Here is a 14,715-nt window from a genome sequence, read left to right on the forward strand (position 1 = left end):
TATTTCTTCCTGATTCAGTCTTGGCAGGTTGTGCATTTTTAAGAATTTGTCCATTTCTTCCAGGTTGTCCATTTTATTGGCATAGAGTTGCTTGTAGTAATCTCTCATGATCTTTTGTATTTCTGCAGTGTCAGTTGTTACTTCTCCTTTTTCATTTCTAATTCTATTGATTTGAGTCTTCTCCCTTTTTTTCTTGATGAGTCTGGCTAATGGTTTATCAATTTTGTTAATCTTCTCAAAGAACCAGCTTTTAGTTTTATTGATCTTTGCTATCGTTTCCTTCATTTCTTTTTCATTTATTTCTGATCTGATTTTTATGATTTCTTTCCTTCGGCTAACTTTGGGATGTTTTTGTTCTTCTTTCTCTAATTGCTTTAGGTGCAAGGTTAGGTTGTTTATTCGAGATGTTTCCTGTTTCTTAAGGTGGGATTGTATTGTTACAAATTTCCCTCTTAGAACTGCTTTTGCTGCATCCCATAGGTTTTGGGTTGTCATGTCTCCATTGTCATTTGTTTCTAGGTATTATTTCCTCTTTGATTTCTTCAGTGATCACTTCGTTAGAAAGTAGTGTATTGTTTAGCCTCCATGTGTTTGTATTTTTACAGCTCTTTTCCTGAAATTGATATCTAGTCTCATAGCATTGTGGTCGAAAAAGATACTTGATACAATTTCAATTTTCTTAAATTTACCAAGGCTTGATTTGTGACCCAAGATATGATCTATCCTGGAGAATGTTCCATGAGCACTTGAGAAGAATGTGTATTCTGTTGTTTTTGGATGGAATGTCCTATAAATATCAATTAAGTCCATCTTGTTTAATGTATCATTTAAAGCTTGTGTTTCCTTATTTATTTTCATTTTGGATGATCTGTCCATTGGTGAAAGTGGGGTGTTAAAGTCCCCTACTATGATTGTGTTACTGTCGATTTCTCCTTTTATGGCTGTTAGTATTTGCCTTACGTATTGAGGTGCTCCTATGTTGGGTGCATAAATATTTACAATTGTTATATCTTCTTCTTGGATCGATCCCTTGATCATTATGTAGTGTCCTTCTTTGTCTCTTCTAGTGGTCTTTATTTTAAAGTCTATTTTGTCTGATATGAGAATTGCTACTCCAGCTTTCTTTTGGTTTCCATTTGCATGGAATATCTTTTTCCATCCCCTCACTTTCAGTCTGTATGTGTCTCTAGGTCTGAAGTGGGTCTCTTGTAGACAGCATATATATGGGTCTTGTTTTTGTATCCATTCAGCCAATCTGTGTCTTTTGGTGGGAGCATTTAGTCCATTTACATTTAAGGTAATTATCGATATGTATGTTCCTATTCCCATTTTCTTAATTGTTTTGGGTTCGTTATTGTAGGTCTTTTCCTTCTGTTGTGTTTCTTGCCTAGAGAAGTTCCTTTAGCATTTGTTGTAAAGCTGGTATGGTGGTGCTGAACTCTCTCAGCTTTTGCTTGTCTGTAAACGTTTTAATTTCTCCATCAAATCTGAATGAGATCCTTGCTGGGTAGAGTAATCTTGGTTGCAGGTTTTTCTCCTTCATCACTTTAATTATGTCCTGCCACTCCCTTCTGGCTTGGAGGGTTTCTGCTGAGAGATCAGTTGTTATCCTGATGGGGATTCCCTTGTGTGTTATTTGTTGTTTTTGCCTTGCTGCTTTTAATATGATTTCTTTGTGTTTAATTTTTGACAGTTTGATTAATATGTGTCTTGGCGTATTTCTCCTTGGATTTATTCTGTATGGGACTCTCTGTGCCTCCTGGACTTGATTAACTATTTCCTTTCCCATATTAGGGAAGTTCTCAACTATAATCTCTTCAAATATTTTCTCAGTCCCTTTCTTTTTCTCTTCTTCTTCTGGATCCCCTATAATTCGAATGTTGGTGCGTTTAATGTTGTCCCAGAGGTCTCTGAGACTGTCCTCTGTTCTTTTCATTCTTTTTTCTTTATTTTGCTCTGCAGCAGTGATTTCCACTATTTTATCTTCCACCTCACTTATCCGTTCTTCTGCCTCAGTTATTCTGCTACTGATCCCATCTAGAGTATTTTTTATTTCATTTATTGTGTTTTTAATCGATGCTTGATTCATGTTTAGTTCTTCTAGGTCCTTGTTAACTGTTTCTTGCATTTTGTCTATTTTATTTCCAAGATTTTGGATCTGGGAAATAGAATCTTGGATCATCTTTACCATCATTATTCTGAATTCTTTTTCAGGTAGACTGCCTATTACCTCTTCATTTGTTAGGTCTGGTGGGTTTTTATCTTGCTCCTTCTCCTGCTGTGTGTTTTTCTGTCTTCTCATTTTGCTTATCTTACTGTGTTTGGGGTCTCCTTTTTGCAGGCTGCAGGTTCGTAGTTCCCGTTGTTTTTGGTGTCTGTCCCCAGTGGCTAAGGTTGGTTTAGTGGGTTTTGTAGGCTTCCTGGTGGAGCGGACTAGTGCCTGTGTTCTGGTGGATGAGGCTGGATCTTGTCTTTCTGGTGGGCAGGTCCACGTCTGGTGGTGTGTTTTGGGGTGTCTGCGGACTTTTTATGATTTTAGGCCACCTCTCTGCTAATGGGTGGCGTTGTGTTCCTGTCTTGCTAGTTGTTTGGCATAGGGTGTCCAGCACTGTAGCTTGCTGGTCGTTGAGTGAAGCTGGGTGCTGGTGTTGAGATGGAGATCTCTGGAAGATTTTCGCCGTTTGATATTATGTGGAGCTGGGAGGTCTCTTGTGGACCAGTGTCCTGAAGTTGGCTCTCCCACCTCAGAGGCACAGCACTGACTCCTGGCTCCTCAATTTGGGATGATTTGTTGTCTATTCATGTATTCCACAGATGCAGGGTACATCAAGTTAATTGTGGAGCTTTAATCCGCTGTTTCTGAGGCTGCTGGGAGAGGTTTCCCTTTCTCTTCTTTGTTCTCACAGCTCCTAGGACTCAGCTTTGGATTTGGCCCCGCCTCTGCGTATAGGTCACCAGAGGGCATCTGTTCTTCGCTCAGACAGGACAGGGTTAAAGGAGCAGCCTCTTCGGGGACTCTGGCTCACTCAGGCTGGGCGGGAGGGAGGGGCACGGAGTGCGGGGCGAGCCTGCAGCAGCAGAGGCCGGCGTGACGTTGCACCAGCCCGAGGCGTGCCGTGCGTTCTCCCAGGGAAGCCGCCCCTGGATCCCGGGACCCCGGCAGTGGCGGGCTGCACAGGCTCCCGGAAGGGCGGTGTGGACAGTGACCTGCGCTCGCACACAGGCTTCTTGGCAGCGGCAGCAGCAGCCCCAGCGTCCCACGCCCGTCACTGGGCTCCACGCTTTCAGCCGCGCCTCGCGCCCGTCTGTGGAGCTCCTTTAAGCAGCGCTCTTAATCCCCTCTCCTCGCGCACCAGGAAACCAAGAGGGAAGAAAAAGTCTCTTGCCTCTTCGGCAGCTCCAGAGTTTTCCCGGACTCCCTCCTGGCTAGCTGTGGCACATTAGCCCCCTTCAGGCTGAGTTCTCGCCGCCAGCCCCAGTCCTCTCCCTGCGCTCTGACCGAAGCCTGAGCCTCAGCTTCCAGCGCCACCCGCCCCGGCGGGCGAGCAGACAAGCCTCTCGGGCTGGTGAGTGCCGCTCGGCACCGATCCTCTGTGCGGGAATCTCTCCGCTTTGCCCTACCCAGGTATGTGGGGAGTTTCTTGCCTTTTGGGAGGTCTGGGGTCTTCTGCCAGCGTTCAGTAGGTGTTCTGTAGGAGTTGTTCCGCGTGTAGCTGTATTTCTGGTGTATCCGTGGGGAGGAAGGTGATATCCGCGTCTTACTCTTCCGCCATCTTACCCCCATTCCAAACTTTTATATAAGACCATATAATCATATACACATTTAGATGTATACATATACAAGAGATCTTGTCAGCATTTTACAAAACTGGGACTCTTGTCAGTTTTATTTTGTTTTACTCATTTAACTACACCTCTTGGATATGTCTCTAAGTCAAATGGTATAGTTCTAAGGTACTCTTTTGAATAATTTCATAATTTTTCATATAAATGTTACTACTCTTTTGCTAGGTGCAAAATAAAAATCTCATTTGTAATATGAATTTTCCTAACTAGTAGTGATTAAACATCTCTTTTTTATATTTGTTGTCATTTGAGATTTGCTTGTTCTAAGCTGCTCATCTTTTGATCATTTTATAAATTGTTTATTACTTGTCTGAGAGCTCCTTGTACAGGTATATTAACCATGTTTTATACTTTTCCAAATTTCTCAATTATATATTACTTTTGTTTACATATCATCTGTCATTTAAAAGTTTTAAATTTTTATAAACTGACTGTATTACTGTTCTTCAAAATCTTGGCAGTTATTATACCACTGTAAGAATATAGTGAATATAAGAATACCACTATTAAAACATACTATTTTAAAACAATGAAATCAAAATCATTTATATTTTGAGATGCACCCAGATGTACCTGCTGCATTAAAAATTTGAATTCAGCAAAGGTGCAGTTAGAAAATGTTTTACCTTACTCCTAGTAACTGAAGAAAATGACAATCAGCAAAGGAAAGCATTTATTGCAAGAATAATTCCTACTCTAGTCAAAGACTTTCAAAATAAGTGAGATATGAACAAGACATGAGACAGGCAATACTGCTTCAGAATATCCAATAAGCATGCCTAAAGAAAATTCTCTAAAACAAAAACTTAAGTTCAGTAACAGTAAAATTAGGACAAACCCTGTTGTCCTTTCCAAAAATACTTATAAAAAATATTTCTCTGAAGTTATCTATTAGAAGGAGTTGAAGATGAAGGATGGAGTTAGTGGAGGAGACCTAGCTTATAACAACCTCCTCTCCTCCATTCCTCCAGCTTACTCCAACTAGAGTAAGATCAAAAAGAGTTTTTTCAGCAACTAGAAAGATCTGCACAAAATACACTTACGTTTCAACAGTGAAGCCAAAGACATAACAGTGAAAACTACAATCTTAATATTTTACTTTCAAGCTTTATAAATTAAATCTTTTTATTTTATCTGTAAGTGCTTAAGTCTATTTTTAAACACTTCGGTTTATTGCTAACAATTTATGACAACAGTAATATAAAATTAACTTCGTATTCTTATAAATTTGTCATCCTTTTATATTTTGAAATAATTTCAAACATACAGAGAAGTTTCAAAAAGTAGTACAAGGGAGAAGATATGGGGATACATGTATATGTATAGCTGATTCACTTTGTTATAAAGCAGTAACTAACACACTATTGGTAAAGCAAACTCTAATAAAGGTGTTTTAAAAAAAAAAAGTAGTACAAAACTTTCACGTATCCTTCCACCAAATTACCTGTTAACATTTTACCACATTTGCATTCTCTAAACACACATAACTTTTTCTCTGAACCCTCTGGACTAAGCTGCAGGTTGTAAGGTCCCTTTGCCCCTAAATACTGTCTTAAAAACAAGGACAAATATAATTATCAAAATTAAAAACCAGCATGGAGATACAGCACTATTATCTAATCTATAAACCTTATTCAAATTTCTCAATTTTCCCACTAATTTCCTTCATAGGGGAAAAAAAAGTTTTGCTTTTTTTTCTCCCTCTAGCACAGAATCCAATCCAGGATCATATGCTGCATTTAACTGCATCCTGTTTAATTTGAAACACTTTCTCAGTCTTTGTTTTTCAGGGCCTTGGCACTTTTGCAGAATACAGGTCATTTATATTGTGGTATGTATCTCAATTTGGCTTTGTCTGTTGTTTCTTTCTGATTATACTCAGATTGTACATTTTGGACAGGAATAGATTAGAAGCAATGTGTTCTCAATACATCTCATGAAAATCCACATACCTATTTACCCCTTAAATAGTATTGTTAGCTTGATTAAGGTAGTGTCTGCCAGTTTTTCCCCCCAGCAAAGCTACTATTTTCCCCCTATAATTAGTAAGTATATTGTGAAGATCTCTATGAAAATATTCTGTTTTCTCATCAAACTTTAACAAACTGATTTTTGCATCCACTGATGAATACTGCCTGAAAAATTATTACCATGATGGTTGTCAAATGGGAATTTTCTAATTCCATTACATTTTCTATCTACATTTACTAACTGGCATTTTACTGTGAGAGTTTTCCTTTCCTTTCATTCATTCATTCATTTATGTCAGCAACAACTCATGGATTCTTATTTTATTCTATGGGTTATAATTCATTCGTATCTTTACTCATTCTGATGTTTAAATTGTCTTTTATTTCAGCAGTGAGAGATCCTCTATGTCGGCTTCCTGTGTCCATTTGACATGCTCCCAGTACTCTTTGAACTTCCTGGCACAGTCAAATGTTCCAGGCTCTTCCTGTTTTTTCCCTGCCCCAGCCCTAGAATCAGCCATTTCACCAGGAAGCTCTGATTCCCTTTGTTAGAGAACTGTATTTAGAAACTAAGATACGGAGGCTAAGTTACTTGGGTGTCACTGTTTCTAGGCCCTCTCAACAGACAGAACTAGGAAATATGTATATGTACACACATATACACACACAAACACAATTCAATATGTTTCTATTTTTATCAAAATATATTAAAATCCATGGTACTTCCAATTCTAATTCTATGTCATAGGGTTTACCACAGGCTTCTCCCTTTCCATAGCTCCAACTCCCTTCTCTGACAGTAAGAAACCCAGCTCCCATTATCCACAATACACTTACTTATTTGCTCAATCTTAGATTACACTTTAAGTAGTTTTAAAATTGCTAACCCACACTATGAAAAACAAACCTACCATGTAGAAACAAAAGACAGTTCTTTTATCGATACTCTGAAGGACTGGGTCAAGAGATAAATGCATACATAATTTTGGTAAGATATCATCATATACCGTCCCTTCAAATGGCTATACCAATCTGTATTCCCATCTGCATTGCACAGGACTGCCTATTTCTTCACAGCCTTACTATACTTTCAATAATAACAGTATTTAGGGCTATGAATTTTCTTCTGATTCCTACATTAAATATATTCCATAAATATGGATTTGTACTATTTTCTTTTTTTTAGAAATTATGTTATCTTAGTTACATATTTCCCTTTTTACCCAGAAGTTGTTCGACTGGCATCAAACTTTTCAAAAAAGAAATCCTTATGTAGAATTAGCTTTCAAAAAAACCATCAAACAAAATTAATTTCTAGTTTTACTACATGGTAATCGGCGTATGTTTATAATATTCTCCTTTATTGAATTTACTGGTGTTTCTTTGGTTAGGTAATATATGATCAATTTTGATGAATGCTCTATGTACCCTTATATACTCTATTTTCTAAGTGTAGTGTTCAACATATCACTTAAAGTCAATTTTATTGATTATGCTGTTTAGATCTGGTTTACCATCAATTATTTTTTGTCCATTTGATCTATTTCATACTAAGACTACTGTATTTAAGTATCTTATTACTAGTTTGTTTCCATTTATGTTTCTTTGTATCTCTTTCAGTTTCTGTTTGATAAAGGTAGTATTTAGTATACCATTATTCCTAATTCTTACATCTTCAAGGTGAATTACAGCTTTCAGCACTGAAAAGTATCTTTCTTTGCCCCATTTAATGCTTTTTTGTCTACAATCCTACATCGTCTAATATCAGGATTATAATCTGTTTTCTCATTGTTTTCATTTGTCTGGTATACCTTTTCCCATACCTTTATTTTTAGTCTTTCTGATTATTCCATTTTAGGTGTGTCTCTTTTTGCCTATATTTGGAGCTTGTGAACTAAACTGGAAATGTTTTTTCTTTTAATAAAGAGTCAGTCCCATTCACATTTATTGATATGACTGATAATGCTTAGAGATTTCATTGTCATTTTAATACTTTAATAAATACTTAATGCTTATACATATTATGTATATTTCCTATTTTTTTCCTCTCTCTAAATGAGGTGTTTTCTTTGCTCCTTTATTTAAAAAAAAATTTAACAAAGATTAGCATTTTTGTCCTAGTGGTTACCTTTGTAGTTACAGCTTTTAAAAATGCCCTTGGTCTCCTGTTTTCATGTTTAATCTTTCATTATTTGGTGTGTCAAATCTTAATGATATTCTTTAACTCCCACCTATTGCCTAAACAATAACCAGTGTGCTTATTCTACTTTCCTCTTTCTTACCATGTCTCAGTTGCATTATTTCTATTTTATCACAATAAAGTAACATATAATAAATAATATATAACACATTATTCTTCCACCCTTGCCCCCACTGTTGCTTTAGGCTAAAATCTATAGTTAAGTATATTAAATGTTGATCATGTATTTTTTTGCTTATTTCCTCAGACATCTCTCAGTTGTATGAAGCTTATCCTCTACTAGATTGCACACTAACAGCTCATAAGTACAGAAATCCCTGAGCTCTAGTACGTTTAAAACTTATTTTTATAACCTTTGTATTTGAACAGCTTGACTGCAAATGAAATCTTTGCTTCAGACTTTTTTCCCTGCGTTTTTTGAAAATGCTGCTCTACTGTTGCCTTGTGCTTTATTATCTCGATTTTGCAAAATTCGATGCCAGTCTAATTCTCTGCACTTATAAATTTGTTGTTGTTTTATACCTAGAAACCCTGAGGATTTTTTTAATCTTAAAATCCAATAGTTTCAGTAGGATATGTATCAGAGTTGATCTCTGCAGGTCCACCTAATCCTTGGCATCTTACTTTCTCTCTTATTTATGAAAACTTTAGTTATAGTTTAAATATTAGTTCTATGGTTTCGTTTTTCTTCTTCAGGGATTGCAATTATACATAAGTTCGATCTTCTTTATACATAAGTTCGATCTTCTTTATCTATCTCCCTTTTCAACCACTCCTCTCAAACCCTTTGAAATTACTTATCTCATTTTCATTCATTTAGTTGTTTCCCTGCCTTCCTTCAATCAATATTAAGGTTTCATTTGAATCTATTATTCCTTGGCCACTTTGTAATTTAGTCTTTGATTTGATATGACTTTATCTTTTTATTTTCTGGAGTTCAATCACTTTCTGTTTCATCCATGCTTTTAAAAAAAAATTCACTTCCATTCTTAGTATTTCAAAATTCTGAATCATGATTTTTTTGTCTGTAACATTCCTAAATATTTGTTTAAGGAAATTTATTGCAGGTTGGAAAGTCATATAGCTGCTTTTTCCCAATTTTTCATTGTTGGGGGAACAATCTTATCACCCACATAGTAGTAAATATCATTTTGTTTTCTTCTTTATAATAGTATATATAGGAGAATACTGCTTGCATCACTGAATTTCTATGGAAAGAACAGTGGGGAGTGGTTTAAAATATTCTTAGTTTAAGAGCACCTCTCCTTCTAAAGGAGTTAAGTATGGTCCCTTTAATGGAAGGCTTCTGGGGAGGGTACTGGCAATGGGGAGAAGAGCTTTGTGTCCTTTGATAAATATATATATATAGTTATATATATATTTGCATATTCTTTTGTCTTGAAGGATATATACATATATCCATTTGTATATATCCATATATTCATTTCCATTCAACTAGCATTCTCCAAAGAGTACCTTTGCCTTCCTTTTTACCCTCTTCTCCCTCAAATAGTTACCTTTTTAAGACTATATATAATACTTCCTTGAGCACTACACACATTTAAGTCCTTTCTTTACCTGTGGTCTCTTCTGACCTACAAATAGTATTTTTCAGAATTTTTGGACGTAGGGTAGAATTCTTCTTTTTGTTAGTGATTTCAAATCAATCTTAAGACAGCTACAAGGTTTCCTCTTCTCCTTTTCCACATACTTTTTGCCTGATGTATGCTTGCTCACCTCAAAGACTTATAGTAGAAGTTCAAGAAACAGCACACTGTGACTTGGTAATAATTTTCTACTGGGAGGTAATGTAAAATTTGATATGCTTTGCCTTCTAGTTGTGCCAAGATTGTAGGTTTTATGTAATTTTATTTGTTCTTCTTGTTTTTCTATATCTATTTTTGGAGAAATTATGTTGGAAGAGTCAGGATTAATGCAGCCATCACTCCTTTAATTACTAAGAATTCCTATAAATTTGAATCTTTGTTTTGCAACAGGCTTAAAAATTTTTTTACTTGAAACATATTAAACATTTAATTTCATTTTATTTTAAATATTATGAAATTTAAAAAATATCAGTATTAATAAAGCTATTTCAGTATCAGACAAAATAACATAAATTTTATTTTTATTTAAAAATTTTTTTTTAATGTTTATTTATTTCGCTGCATCGGGTCTTAGTTGCAGCATGCAGGCTCTCTAGTTGTAGCATGCACGCTCTAGAGCATGCAGGCTTAGTTGCCCCGCAGCAGGTGGGATCTTAGTTCCCCGACCAGGGATTAAACCCACGTGCCCGGCATCAGAAGGCGGATTCTTAACCACTGGACCACCAGGGAAGTCCCATAAATTTTATTTTTAAATTGTCGTTTTACTCCAGTACTGTAATAACTATAAAGAAAAAGAATAGGACTAAAGGGCTAGACTACAAAATTCAGTGCCTCTATAAACTGAGACACATTTGGTTTTAACCTAACCAGCTTTCCTGATTTTGTGTAAAATCTGGGACTAATATAATTCTCTGAATTCAAGAAGGTTGAACTGTACCATCTCTAAAAGACCTTCTATGTTTTAAATCCCTAGTACCTGTAAAGATTTTCACATCATATATATTTAGACATACTTTATTTCATTGTTGAATTTAAAAGTCCAGGAGAGACTTTGAGTTTCTGCTCCAGCACTTAACACTCATGGAAGTCGCCACTCTGTTCTAACAACAAGTAAAAAGCTGAACAAACTGAAAAACCAACAACTCTTCTTAGATCCCTCAGAGAGTTGAGGTCCCAGGGCAACTTCTACCTCCCAAACTGGAGACAGAGAGGCAGATACTACAAATCATAAATTACCAGAGCCATGAGCAGAACCTCCAGAGGAACCAGTACAGGGGTAGGAAAATCTTAACTGTAATTGATGAGTTGCTGGAGAATCACTGTGGACAAGTATAAAAGTTAAGAACTCTAGGGGGACCCAGTCTTGGGAAGGCATACCTACACTTTTGTGAGTTTTACCTCCAGGACCTCTATCTATCAGGTTCTCACAGTAAATTGAAATTATCAACTAAGATGGTATAAACCAGTCCAAATATATATACAAAGGATGACAAAGAATAAGATCCATGTAAAATGGAGAGTCAAGATATATTATCAGACTAGATAAAAATCAAAATCCAGCCATATACTATTTACAAAAGATATACCTAAAGCATAAAGACATAGGTTGAATGTAAATGCAGAGAACTAGACCTATCAAGAAAATACTAGCCAAAGGAAAGATGTAGCTATATTAATGTGAGACAGTAGATTTAAGTAGATTTAAGACAGATATGCATTCCTGAGGACAGAAAAGGTCAATATGTATTTAAAAATTCACTAAGAAGATATAACAATTCTAAATATGTATGAGCCTAATGAAATATTCCCCAAATATATAAAACAATATGTATTAAGCTAATAAAATATAGAGAGAAATTGACAAATCCATCATTGTGGTAAGTGCAATTACTGACAGGTCTCAATGAGCCAAAACCAAATACATTAAAAAAACACAAAGAATACAGATAATGTGAACACAAAATGAGACTGAATAGACATATGTAGAATCCTGCATCCAACAATTAAAAGAATACACATTTATCTCAAGTCCACTTGGAACATTTACCAAAAACTGATCATGATTTAGGAAATTAAGCAAGCCTTAGCACATTTTAAAGTGTTCACAATCTATTGGTAAAGGCAATATAAACTACTATAAAACACTGTAATAAGTTCTATCATTAAAGTGTTTATAAAGTGTTTTGGTAAAGACTGAAAGATACTATCTGAAACACATTAAATACATACAGAATTAATATCTAGAATATATAAAGAACTTCTAAGAAAAATATCAACAATCCAGCAAAAAATGGGCAAATCACAAAAACAGGTAACATTTCACCTTCATTAGACCAAAAAATATATTTAAAAAAATAAAAAAATAAAGTGAGAGAGAAAGGAAGAAAGGAAGGAGAAAGGCAAAGTGTATTGGAAAAGAAATTTTCATAAATTACTATAGTGTATCTGGTACAACCACTTTGGAGAGCAACTTGAAAACCACACGGTAAAGCTATGACAGACAAACTCAACCCAGCAACTCCTCTAGATATTTATCACAGAGACATGTCCACAGATGTAGCTTGAGCATCATTTCTAACGTAACATACACAGCAAAATTTCTAAAAAACTGGAAACAACCTAAATGTTCTTTGATAGAAGTACTGATAAATTAATTGAGGCATATTCTTTCCTACGAACTAGTTGTACTAAATGAATTACACAGACAACTCTCCAAAACACTACATTTAGTGAAAAAGCATGTGCAGATAATAATGCTATTATGTAAAATTTTTAAACCATGTTGAAACAATATTCAGTAATATGTGCTTAAGTAATAAAGAGAATACAAATTAAATCCATGATGGGGGTTACTTTGGGGAAGCAAAGAGGAATGAGACTAGGAAAAATTATAGAGGACAGTAAATTTTTAATTTTTTTCTTTTACAAGGAAAGATATCTGCAGCAAATATGTCAGAATTGACATACACTACTTCTGGATAATAAAAGTAACAGTGTTTGAGGTATTGTTTGTTCTCTGTATTCTGCCTTAAAATAATTTTTTTAACTCTATTTCATTTTTTATTTAAAGTATAAGAGGATGTCTGTCTCTAAGTAAAATGGAGTGACTGATGGAAGACCAAAGAACCCACTGAGATCAACTACAAAAAGAGTGAAATACACCAAATACCTGTTCTAAGACATGAGAAAGCTGCTCAAGCAAAAAGGACTCAAGATGCCAAAACTTTAGAGGGATGAAAGACTTCACTTCCACTTAGAAGTTTCTGATGAAACTGTGTTTGTCCTTCTTGGTCTAGTTCTTTTTAAAATGTAAACTTCGTACTAAAGCATAACATAAAGGAAAGCTCACAAATCCTGAGTGTGTGGCTCAGTGAATTTTCAAAGAAAAGAATATGGCCTTAAATCTAGCATACACCGGTGCACCACCCCAGAAACACTCTTTTGTCCTGTCTCCAAGTCATTATCACCTTGTCCCAAGGAAGATCATTAACCTAACTTATAGCATCATAGATTAATTATGCCTGTTGTTGAGTTTTTTATGAAGAGCATATGTTCTTTTCTGCTTTGTTGGTATGGTTTTTGCAATAAATCGCACTGGGTCAGTGAAAATCCATCTGAAAGGTAACAAATTTTGACCCCTACACCTCAAACCACACACAAAAACAAATTCCAAATGAATAGATCTAAAATGCAAAAGCCTATTTACAAGAGAATAAATATATACATTGTGTTCTAGTCATACAATGGAATATTATACATCAATGAAAATGTATAAAATACATCTCCATGCAACAATGATGAATTTCACAAACATAATGTTGCACAAAAGAACATGTGATGTTCCAATGACTTTAAGTGTGTTATTTATCTTACTAGCTCAAAAACTCTAGTAATTCAAAACTCTATTTGCTATTACCTCCTTCAGTAACTGCTCCCTGAACTACCCCACCATCAGAGGTTGGTGGTTTCTTCCATAAACACTCCTATCACCTAAGCTTACTTCTATTTGCAATACACTTAAATGTATTTAATGAGTTCCCAGTGCCTAGCAGTCTCTCAGATAAAGTAAGTATTCAAATTTGGATGAAATAAATGACATCTCTTTTGCATGGGAATGATTTTTCCTCTTTAATGCAAGAATAATGAAACTTTTAACTCAGAATCCACAAATTCCAAAATCAGTAAAATTAAGATACCCTTTTAGTTTATGACAAATTGTTCCTAATCTAACCTTAAAAATAAACTACCCAACTACCTCTTTTATATCTTTTCTGCATTTTTTTTTTGCCAAAATCATCTGAGGAGAAATTCAGACACCCTTGTCCCATTTGGCAGCTTGGCAAGAAGCTGACTTAGCAGGTAAATTCAACACAGGAATAGGCTATTTCTAGTTGCTGAGATATAGTGGCAGGCTCCATTTTTTTTAACCAGGTCATTTCCTTAACTTAAAAAGTTCCCATTACACAGTCACTTACATATTCCTAGTTGTCCTTTCCCTCTAAACATGTGGAGTCCTTTCCACTAGTAGTTCTAGTCTATCCATGCTCAATTTAAACGTGACTCTGTATGGGATACCGAGAGCTGAAGGGATCTTAGGTGCTTCGCTAATCTTCTGCTTGTACGTTATTCCCCAATAAATCCTATTTTACATTTACGCTGCACATGATCATGAAACAGGTCCCCATGCCCCCTCTACATGTCACAATCCTCAGACTTGTGAAGGAAAATTTACTTGCAATCTTGCTAGAATCATTCCTTTGGAATGATGGTATGATTATTTTATCAGTCTTCCCTATTTTATCAACCTTCATAACGAATCATACTGTGTGAGCCTTAACACTTTAGCTAAGGAATCTTCATGAGCTGAAACAAGGGGACCTCTTCAATTCGGTCTATCAGCAACCCTAATCACTTCCACTAACTTCTTTACCAGCTGCTCAGTTGAGTTTTGTCTCCAATTATATCTGTATTAAATGGATGAACTACTACTCAGGCTTTACAAAACACATCTTCAGTACTGTTCTATTCCTGGTAAGCTTCCAAAACCCAGCTGTTCCTGAAACTTCTGATATGCAACCTTTCTGGAGACAGC

The 14,715-nt window shown here is 35.6% G+C and overlaps 1 protein-coding gene across 14 annotated transcripts in view; it reads right to left on the reverse strand.

The window, feature by feature from the left end:
* Positions 1-14,715, reverse strand: part of MEF2A (myocyte enhancer factor 2A) — a gene marked incomplete at its 5' end in the record, with an annotated part of 92,269 nt that overhangs the window by 76,545 nt on the left and 1,009 nt on the right. The gene's annotated exons all lie outside the window — the stretch shown is intronic.

Source organism: Hyperoodon ampullatus (assembly GCF_949752795.1).
Source record: "Hyperoodon ampullatus genome assembly, chromosome: 3".
In the NCBI taxonomy this organism is placed as follows: Eukaryota; Metazoa; Chordata; class Mammalia; order Artiodactyla; family Ziphiidae; genus Hyperoodon; species Hyperoodon ampullatus.